Source organism: Scylla paramamosain, unplaced genomic scaffold, assembly GCF_035594125.1.
Source record: "Scylla paramamosain isolate STU-SP2022 unplaced genomic scaffold, ASM3559412v1 Contig12, whole genome shotgun sequence".
Classification (NCBI taxonomy): Eukaryota; Metazoa; Arthropoda; class Malacostraca; order Decapoda; family Portunidae; genus Scylla; species Scylla paramamosain.
In genome coordinates, this window is record NW_026973677.1 from 674631 (window position 1) to 685447 (window position 10817).

The 10817-nt window shown below is 40.2% G+C and overlaps 2 long non-coding RNA genes across 2 annotated transcripts; one reads left to right on the forward strand and one right to left on the reverse strand.

The window, feature by feature from the left end:
• Window positions 1-615: 615 nt before the first annotated feature.
• On the reverse strand, window positions 616-1728 carry LOC135097128 (uncharacterized). The gene is made up of 2 exons (XR_010265401.1): window positions 1651-1728; window positions 616-1397 (listed from the first exon to the last, which is right to left on the reverse strand). It is a non-coding gene; the product is annotated as an uncharacterized LOC135097128 (long non-coding RNA).
• A 28-nt stretch (window positions 1729-1756) lies between these two features.
• On the forward strand, window positions 1757-7493 carry LOC135097105 (uncharacterized). The gene is made up of 3 exons (XR_010265377.1): window positions 1757-2012; window positions 4887-4995; window positions 6666-7493. It is a non-coding gene; the product is annotated as an uncharacterized LOC135097105 (long non-coding RNA).
• The last annotated feature ends 3324 nt before the right edge of the window (window positions 7494-10817 follow it).

Sequence of the window (10817 nt, forward strand, 5' to 3'; positions counted from 1 at the left end):
GGAGATGTCTGATATAGTGGTGACGTCAGCAGCGTGTGACATCACCTGCTACACCGCCACCAATTGTCCATAGTCTACTACAGTCTCTCTCTCTCTCTCGTGATATCCCTTTCCTGCCTCTCGTTTTCTTTAATTTCCTCTTCCTTTTGAGTCCCTCTTGCACTCAACACACTTCCTTCAATTCCTTTCTTTTTCTTTACTTCCTTCGGACCTACATAATCTCTCCCTCTCTCTCTCTCTCTCTCTCTCTCTCTCTCTCTTGAACTAATGGTTGCTGTGTGTTGTGTAATCGTCTTTACCGAAGCCAATTGATTCAGATATTACCAGTATAAGAGAGAGAGAGAGAGAGAGAGAGAGAGAGAGAGAGAGAAAGACTGCTTCACTCACTGATTCACTGACAAACAAGAGGACGAAGCTGCTTCGCTTATATTTACGAACCATATTCAAAGGTCAAAAATACACACTAGTCATCATCGTCAGCATTTCAGGAATCCCCCGCCAGAGTTAAGTGCAGCTGCCAAATTAATTCGTTTCGTACAGGCGTAGTGTATAATTTAGTGTGCATAGTTTAGGCAGATACATAAGTAGTGTGGGTGACTACAATGGGCACGCATGAGGAAGCAAGTTTACATTGAAATAAATATGAATGCTGAGATTCTTCCTTCTTTCCTTCTCTTCGCTAAGTGTGTCCAGACATAAAGCTGCGAGTCTTGTACCAAAAGTTAGGACGCGGGGCAGAAGTTGCCTCGTTACGGGCTGCAGGACGCGGCGGGAAGAGGCGGCTGAGGTCCGACGCTGAACAAGTAAACAGCAGCATTACTCACCATTACGAATACTTACCGGAGGGACTTTATGGAAATGCTCTCTAATGTTCACTTAAGTCGCGCCAAATTGCAGTTTTCCGGTAATAAGGTCGACATGTATTAAGTGGAGAAAAAACAGACAAAACCGGAAACTGGTGCCACTGTGCGGGCATTAGTGCAATGACAGCTTCCCACGCGCCAGGTTCTCAGCGCCTGTCTGCTTGTACAAGACGGTTGGCTCCCGCTCACTTTCACTCGGTGCCAGCGGACAACTTACGACCATAACAAGAACGTAAGAATGTAAAAGACGCTGCAAGAAGTCAACAGCGGCAGTTCGTGTATGTATATACAAACGTAGGTCCAAGTATATTTCTTGAAAAAAATCACTTCAGCTAGAGCCTCTTGAAAGTAGTGGTGGTGCGGCGCGGAAGTGATTCAGAATAGGCCTATGTTGCAGACATTTGCCGCAAGAAGCATTGGCACGGCACTGCACCTCCAGCTGCGCCAGATAATTCTGTCACCGTAATTAATTACTCTTCAGATAAGGATGTTCATGCTGACTTGTGTAAATGTGTTGCTCTGCTTTCCAGGATCCTAGAGAGAGAGAGAGAGAGAGAGAGAGAGAGAGAGAATAAATAAAAAGAGGAAGAGAATTACATACTGAAAACTTTGCTTTTATTATTGCTGCCACCACCATCGCTACTTTGGACGTGTGGAAAGTAAGGTGGAGGGGCAGAATACCAGAGTGGCAAGCATCTATTATTCCTACAGCATTATTAAATACTGATTGTGCGAACCTGCCCACCAATACACAGTTTTGCTATTACATATATACTGTTAACCTTACCTGCACTGGGGACAGACGGGAAATGAGAGAGTGTTCCTCGTGTTTGGTGATGAGGGACTAGACAGAGCAATGGTGTACTTGTAACATGGTGTTTGATGGTGGTCACTATACAAATTATTTCTGTATATTGCTCGTTTCATATTTGTTTGTTTCATAGTATTTGCTCGTTTCATATGATAACTACCTGGGAATAATGAGTGTTAATGAGTGTTTCATTCGTGTATGAATCCCTCGAGCGGTAAACCGAGGGAAGGTAGCTCAGGGAGGGAGGTCAAGCCGGCAGTCTATCTGTGGTATAGCAGCCGCACACACCTTGTTGGATTGAAACCTGTGGATTTATTCCATGTGAGCGCCAGAGACTGGTGAGTGTTCCTCTATTACATTTGTGATAGGTTTAGGAATATATTAGGAATGTGTAGTAATTTGTTGCTTGTTATTCTTTCCTGTTGTATTTACTTTACCTTACACCTAGAACTGTTACATATATGTTGTGTTTTTGTGGTATTTCAACGTAAATTGTCATAGTTAGGTAATCAAACATTCATGTGAGATTTGTGACCCAGGAGAGTCTTTACACCGTAAGGATAGTCACCATAGCTTGTTAGCTAGTAGTTTATTTATCATCTAGTAATTTATTTATCATGTATTTATTTTTTTTTTTTTACACGTGTTCATAGTGATTTCATTAATGTGTTGCTCCAATGTCTTCATGTGGACTTTGTGATGTTACTTATATTAATTTTGTATTGCATAGAGATGAATTAAGGGTCCTTTTCCAGTTGGACCGTTCACCTTCACGTTCACCCTCACGTTCACCATATGGGACAAGTAAACACACACAAGAATGAACGAGTGTCAATAACGAGGCGTAATAATATACCAAGAAGAAATACCCTTGTGTGACGCCCCTGAGTGGGTGTTACAGTACTCATAACCTTACCTGCAGCTTAGACAGGCGGGAACAAAACCAAGTATTCCTATATTACATTGTTTTGTCATAAGCAACAAGACAGAACAGTGGCGGAGGGACAGTAAACTTGTATTCAGTTAAATGTGCAGTCATGGTGAATAGTTGAGTAACATACCGCTCCGTGCTTACTGTCTTTAGTGTTATTCATCTATCTTAAGTCCTTTAATGTGCTGACTAATTAGGATAAAGAGACTCGTGAGGAGGGAAGTTGTTGTGTGAACAGGACTTAAATGCTGCGTTGTCTGTGATGTATAAAAATAAGAGTGGGAAGGGGAAGATTTTACTTACGTTTGTTTCGTTTTAGCATGAGCGGAAGGTTCCAGCCAGTGTCGTTAGTGCAATAAAATTTTAACATAGGGAAAAGTGCTAGAGAAGCTTAACGTAGAAATATTCTGACCTCAAAGAAAAAAGTTGAACAGAAAGATAATCTTTCTTTGTCTGAGCATGAGTGTTTGTAATCAGAATAAAAATGGTTCTGAAAAAAAAAATGTATGTAATATTTCTGGATGAATTTTGTGAGACCAAACTAAACCGCAAGGGAGAAGAAAATATTTGAGTCAGATTTGAAGAGTAAAATCAGTCTTGGCTGGGAAAGTTAGTGGGAAAGAATGTAGTTAGGTATTATTATGAACGATCCGCCGCTGGAAGGTTAAGAAGGTAAAGGAGGCGCATTATTTTAAGGATAAGAACAAAAACACACGAGGAGAGATAGATAAGCATTAGAGCTTATGAGCCTGCGAGTGGGAAGAAGTGGAGAGAGAGAGAAAATCCTTGGATTCCAGACATTTATTAGAAAAATTTAGCGAAATGAAGTGACTGCAATAAATCTAACATGAGAAGAGAACAGTGGATACAGATGAGAGAAAAGAAGTGGAGAAAGAGAGGAGAGAAATTCTTTGCAGATTTCAGAGACTTAACAATATGTAGAATTTTTAAACGGTGAAGAGGGTGAACTGGATAACTGATGCCGAAATAAGAGACACTATAAAGAATGAGGGAGTTGGATAAGTGAAAAGAAGTAAACAAGAAATACATTCTTAGAGGTTTCACATACTTATCAGATAATGTTAATGGAGTGAAGTGACTTGTCTAGGAATTTCAGGTGAAAAAAATAACAAAACACCCCTACTTTAATATAATAGGTTGGGGAGGCAGAAAAAAGAAAAGGCCAGTAACATCTTAACCTAAAAGAAGACAAGATGAAAGACGGACAGCCGGTATTTCAGCTAGATCAGATTGCATGAGCTTGGGTGTTCTGGGTCATTGCCCTCAATTACAGATATTCTCCTTCCTCCGCCGCCGCCTCCTCGCTGCTGCTCATGATGGAGTGTGCCTCTCCCGTGTGTGTGGGAGGCTTTCACACACACGGGATTACCAAATAGAGTCAGGTCAAAATTCATCATCTCATTGTCTCCTACTACCGCGTACGCTTAATTAATCACAAGCCCAACAAGTGTTTTTACCCTGCCCACGAACAATACCAGCTTTATGTTGTACCTTTGCGCTCGCCCCGCCTCTCTCTCTCTCTCTCTCTCTCTCTCTCTCTCTCTCTCTCTCTCTGCAGAACACAGCAGCGAGTGATGTATTTTTAATTCGTATATATATTAAAATTCCAGAATATGATTAATATGTTGAAAACATGACCGAATTTTTTACATCCGCTCCGCGACTCCTGACACACACACACACACACACACACACACACACACACACAGAGAGAGAGTTATTACAACTATTATTCCTTTGGTCTCAAAAGAAATATGAAAAATTATAGATAAATATGAAATAGATGTAGCAAAAAAAGTCCTTGTGCCGGTATTTAGACAAGTGAGACAAGCACCACTCTCTGCCTGCTTCTGTATTACCTCCTGCTTATCACCTGAACTGTTTCGAGAGGAAATGTTTCATGACACTAGTCCTCAAATTTTGGACAGCTCTCTTGACTGCACTTTTTGTGGACTAGAACCTTCAGTGGGCCTTTTTATTTATTTATTTTTCCTATACCCTCTTATCAATAAAAAGTAAATAAGAACATAAAAATACAATATGGAAAAACAAAATCTTAGAGAGGAACAAGAGAGGTGAAAAAGAGACCAAAGCAACATTATATATATATCTTATTGCAAAAAGCCTCAAAAGTGTGCCAGCGTTACAAATATGCTTAGTAATACTCGTATATCTGTAAGCCTACCAGTACTTATAATTTCACTTTCATATCACAACCCATGGATAGTAAGAGGCCTTTTTGTCCCCTGGTGGAGAGCAGAGAACGAGGATGTGAGTACCTGGCTAGCCTTTCACTTCGTGTATTCGAGAAGGATGAGGAGCGAAGCAATGGGGCAGAGAGTCAGCGAGCCAGCGAGTCAGCAGTGGACGTGAGTGACGCTCGAGCGACTGAATCTGGTTGAGGGTGGCCGTGGTTAGTTACTGAACATGTGTGTGTATGGCTCAGCGGTCTCTTTTGTGGTAAGGGGAGGAGGTAGAGTATAGTGATTCTTGTTCGTTATCGTTGTCATGTTGTTCATCTTCTGTTTTTACTTATATTTTCTTTGTTATCGTCTTTGTCGTCATTTTATTATGCATTTGCTTCTATTTCTTGTTTCTTTTTACCGTTTCTCTCTCTCTCTCTCTCTCTCTCTCTCTCTGAAATAATAATAAAAAAGAAAGCTAAAAACAAGGACAGGCCAAACTGATTTATTGTTTATGTATTAAGTCCATTTTCACCTTCTGAATTATTGTCTCCAAGTGTCAATTACTAAGACTCTTCTTCCTCCTCCTGCTGCTGCTGCTATTATTGTTGCCGTTCTTGCACACCGGTACACACGCGCCAGTCTTTATGTAAGAACTCATCCTTCCCTTCAGTTACCTTCCCTTCAGCAGATAGAATCCTTCTCTTTAAGACGGCCCCGGGCAGACAGCTCGGTGGGCAGCTTTCATGGTCCTCGGAGGGGCGGGAGTGGATACTTTTCTTAGGGCGAGACGACTGACAATTAATACCTGATGACGCTGATGACTGGTTTTGTGGGCGTTGTGAAGGCGAGGACGGGGCTGATGGCTATCTGCTACTTGCTGCCGTGCGTCTTGCCACACTGACTTTGGTGAGCTGATGAGGCTGTTCTCTGGCTTACGTGCGCTCAACTTGACCGCCTTCCTTGCTTCCAGGGCTTTGCTTTTTAAGTCAGCTTTGGGAAGTGTCCCCGCCGGTAGGGTAGTGACGCAGAGCTACTCCTCGTTGGGCAGCGCGGCAAAGCGGCCACTTTTATGTGAATGTGTGGAGAAGAGTCAGGAGATGGTGATGCAGGCCCTTCGTTAAGCATCGTTAGGCATCGTTAGGCTTCCTTTCCTTCACTTCTTGTAAGAGTGCAGCGAGTCACCGTCAGTGGCTGTGATGCAGGTGTCGTCCTCAGTGAAGAAAACGTTACATTGCAATTTCTTTCTTTTTTCTTTCGTGACGTCAATGTAACGTTCAACTATAACCTAAGAGTAATCAACCATCAAACCAATACTTCCGTTTTTTTTGCCTCACACACACACACACACACACACACACAGAGCAGCTATCCAGTTAAACGCGCGCATACACACACACATACACAGAAGGCAGACACATAAACACCACAGTACCTTGGGGCCCAACCTGCCGAGCCCCGCCCAGCCCAGCCCAGCCCCGCCCCGTCTCTGCCACGGTAACAGTTTCTCCCCGTCAATATTTAGCGTAAATTTCAGGATTTCTAGCTGTTTCTAGACTCGTGTTATATAGCAGTAGGAGAAGGAAGAAAGGTGAAGGGTAGAGGAAAAGTATGAAGGGGAGGAAAAGTGACTAGATACCGAGAAAAGGAGGGGGAAAAAAAAACTTCGGCTCAATATCATTATTCTTTCTTTTCTATTAATGGAGTTGGCATTGTTTTGATATTTGATTTATTATTAGAAGACTATAAACAAGTAATGATTCATAATAAAATCTAGTCTAGCTTTGATTTTATTTTTCGAAAAATAAGTACATTTTACTTGTTCTTATTTATCTATTTTCGTATCCAAAAGACAGGCTCTTAATATACAGCAGAAGAAACAAGCCTGGGAGGAAATATGCTGAAATGGAGAGTTGAGGAGGTGGGCCAGACATCAGCTCACGACATTGTTGGAACACGCGGTGTTGCCGCTTCTTCCATGTGAAGAGCGTATGGCTTGAGATACCGGGTATTTAGCAGTTCTTTTATTTCCGCTTGTAAATAAACAAAAAGTACTTCTTATTCTATTAGCTAAACTAAGACAATAAATGTGAACAGTCAACAGCACAAGACTCGTATCCAGTTTGCGCGCGAACACGCGGTGTTGCCGCTTCTTCCATGTGAAGAGCGTATGGCTTGAGATACCGGATATTTAGCAGTTCTTTTACTTCCACTTGTAAATAAATAAAATGTACTTATTATTCTATTAGCTAAACTAAGACAACAAATGTGAACAGTCAACAGCACAAAACTCCTCTCCAGTTTGCGCGCGCATTTCTCTGCTGTGGCGTGTTTTGTGGCTCCCCGCTGAACACTTCTATCTCTTGACGCTGTGAGTTAGGCTACTTTGACGGTGACTTGAACACTACCACACTGGGCTGCTGTGTGTGTGAGGAAGGTGTGGTGGAGCTGTGAAGTGTGGCTGAGGTGGTGGAGGGAAGCAAGCTGTGTGTTACTCGACAACCATCACCACCACCACCGCCGCCATGTCGTCTTCGTCTTCTTCCTTCTCTTTATTCTTTTCCTCCTTTCCCTCCGCTGACGTGTGTGTGGTGTTCCTTGACCGCCGTCATGAGAAAGAGAATATGGAAGGTAGGTACAGCTCCTACTTGCGCAGGCTTTGACGTCAAAATTTAATGTAATCAGTATGTGTGTGTGTGTGTGTGTGTGTGTGTGTGTGTGTGTGTGGAAGAAACGGGATCATAACCGAAAACCATATGCATATGCTATACTAATTTACTATTAAGTTGAGTACTCATCACACATACTCAACACACATCTTCAGTACGTACGTATGTATGTTCCTCTCATCATCATTGTGATGTACAGCTTACTGTATATTATGAGAAAGAATAAATGATTGACTGACAGACTGACTGACTACTACTACTGCTACCACTCTAATAGCATAGGAATAAAGTAAAACACTACTACTACTACTACTACTACCAGTCTAATAGCATAGGAATAAAGTAAAACACTACTACTACTACTACTACCAGTCTAATAGCATAGGAATAAAGTAAAACAGTGAATAAGTGTAAGAAAAGGAAAGTAATTTTTAAAATTGAATGGTGTTTAAGTGAATTGTTGATAAGCTTGATTAATAAGAAAGGAATACATGTGAAGTAAGAAACAATAAATTAAGTCATAATAAGAGAAAATAATAAGAAAGGAATACATGTGAAGTAAGAAACAATAAATTAAGTCATAATAAGAGAAAATAATAAGAAAGGAATACATGTGAAGTAAGAAACAATAAATTAAGTCATAATAAGAGAAAATAAAGAAACATTATGTAAAAAGAAGTGAATGAGTGTAAAAAGTGAAGTGAATGAGTAAAATGTATGTAAAAAAAAAAGTCAAATCAAATAAAGAGCAAAAAATTAAAATTGAAAATACTGTCTACTAATTGTAGTGATAAAAAAAAGTACAAAGATTGATAAAAAGTAAGTAAGGATAAAAGTAAGTAAGGAAAGTAAGGGATGGAAGACAAATGAAATGAAAATAGTAAAGAGTTAGAAAGTGATAGCAAAAGAAGAAAAAAAAGATGATTAGGAAAAAGAGAAGACCTCCACCACCACCACCATTACCAGCTCGTTCAAGCCTGACCTGCACTAGTTCGCCGGGTAAGTCTGTTATTATTATTATTATTATTATTGATGTATGGACTTTGTGAAATCGTAATTATGATAAACCTTAATGAAAGGTATATATAATTAATCACTAATGAAACATTGCTCTTTTAAATATAATATTTTTAAAGGTATATATATTTGAACTTTTAGATCTATTTTTGATATTTTAATGCCAAATATACATACATGCATATAAAAAAATGATCCTGTCTCACCTGAAACAACGAAAACACCTGTAAATACTTCAATTCTTTGAAGACGCCTTGAAATTAATACTTTAGAAATTCAGGCTTAGAGGGGCTGAGGCAAGCCAGGGCCAGGGCAGGGCCAGCCAGGGTCTGCTAGGACCACCCAGGGCCAGGCCAGGCCAGCCACAGTCCGCCTCTGCTCCACACTTCCCTCCTTCACTTTAATAATCCAGGAACTTTGAACCTTTAAAACTTCTCCCCGAGTTCACACCGCCCGCAGAAAAGTGCAAAACTTGAGCAGGACGAGCTGATGTAAGGGGAATGTGGTCTGCTCTCTGATCCTGCCACTTCCCTTCCTGCACACACACACACACACACACACACACACACACACACACACTTAAAAAAAAATGAGTTTCTATTTTCATGTTTGTATTTACCAGTTTTGTATTGTGATTATATATATTGTATTCTGAATATAATATATATATATATATATATATATATATATATATATATATATATATATATATATATATATATATATATATATATATATATATATATATATATAATATTATGTAATGTATAATTTTTATATCAGTCTATCAATCAATCTCTCTCTCTCCTCGTTTTTAGTCAAATATCTATCTCGTGTGTGTGTGTGTGTGTGTGTGTGGAAGGAATGGGGAGGCTCACCGGACAGCCCCGCCCATCTGTCTGTCTGTCTCTGTCTGTCTGTCTGTCTGTATGTCTGTCTGCCTGCCTCGTGATCTGCCGGTTCACGTGAATAAACGAGAAAACTTTTTTCATTAACATACCAACTCTAGTATGCGTAAGTCCATGCCACTGAGAGACAGACAGATAGACACACGAACAGACAGACAGACAGACAAACGGGCGGACACGCGCGACCCTGCCTGTCCTTCCCTGCTCAGATAAATGCAGAGAGGGATCGTGTATCTCTCACCATCAGCCTAGACACGTATTTTGCAACTTTTCCTTGCCATCATGACTGGTTTCAGAAGCCACACTTAGCAATAGTCGGGTTATCTTGAGTTTTATCCATCGCTAATTTTGTTTTATGTAAGAGGGGCTCCAGCCTACGACCAACCACCAAAAAAAAAAGAAGGGGAAAAAAGGCCAGATCTTGAAGGAAAGAGCCAAAGGGATTATCCAGAATTTGAGAATAAATGTCTTGAGACCTCCCTTCTTGAGTTTCAGTCGTAGGAAGGAAGAAATGCTACACGTAAGTAGGCAGGGAGTTACAGAGTTCATCAGTAAAAGGGATGAAGATTTGAGACTACTGGTTAACTCTTACATTAGGGAGGTGGACGAGATAGGAGTGAGAGGAAGAAAGTCGTGTGCAGCGTGGCTACGGGAGGAGGGCAGGCATGCAGTTAGCAAGATCAGAGGAAGAGTTAGCGTGAAAATAGTGGTAGAAAATGGCAACTTCTTAAACTTTTTTTTTTTATGTAGGAAGGATACTGGCCAAGGGCAACAAAAATCTAATAAAAAAAATGTCCACTGAAATGCCAGTCGCATAAAAGGGTCAAAGCAGTAGTCAAAAATTGGTGGATAAGTGTCTTGAAACCTCCCTCTACAAAATATAAGAGACAGTGACAGAGCAGAGACTTTAGGTGTGATTTTGTTCTGGGTGATTATTCCTTGAACACACACACACACACACACACACACACACACACACACACACACACACACTATAGAGAAAGACGATCATACGTGCAGGTATAGTGTAAAAATCAAGATAGTGTGTAATAAGGTCAGTGACTGTACGAATGTGCCAATAAAACTATTTGTATTTCTTTATTTTTCTTTAATCTAATTTCTCTCTCTCTCTCTCTCTCTCTCTCTCTCTCTCTCTCTCTCTCTCTCTCTCTCTCTCTCTCTCTCTCTCTCTCTCTCTCTCTCTCTCTCTCTCTAAGTCAGTCCACGTAAAGGTATAAAATAAATGAATAAAAATAAACCTGGCGTGTTTTCAATCCCTTTCCTTTGTTACCAGTCAGACAAAGAGATTGGAAGGCAGATGGAGAGAGAGTGGGATATATATATATATATATATATATATATATATATATATATATATATATATATATATATATATATATATATTATATTAATT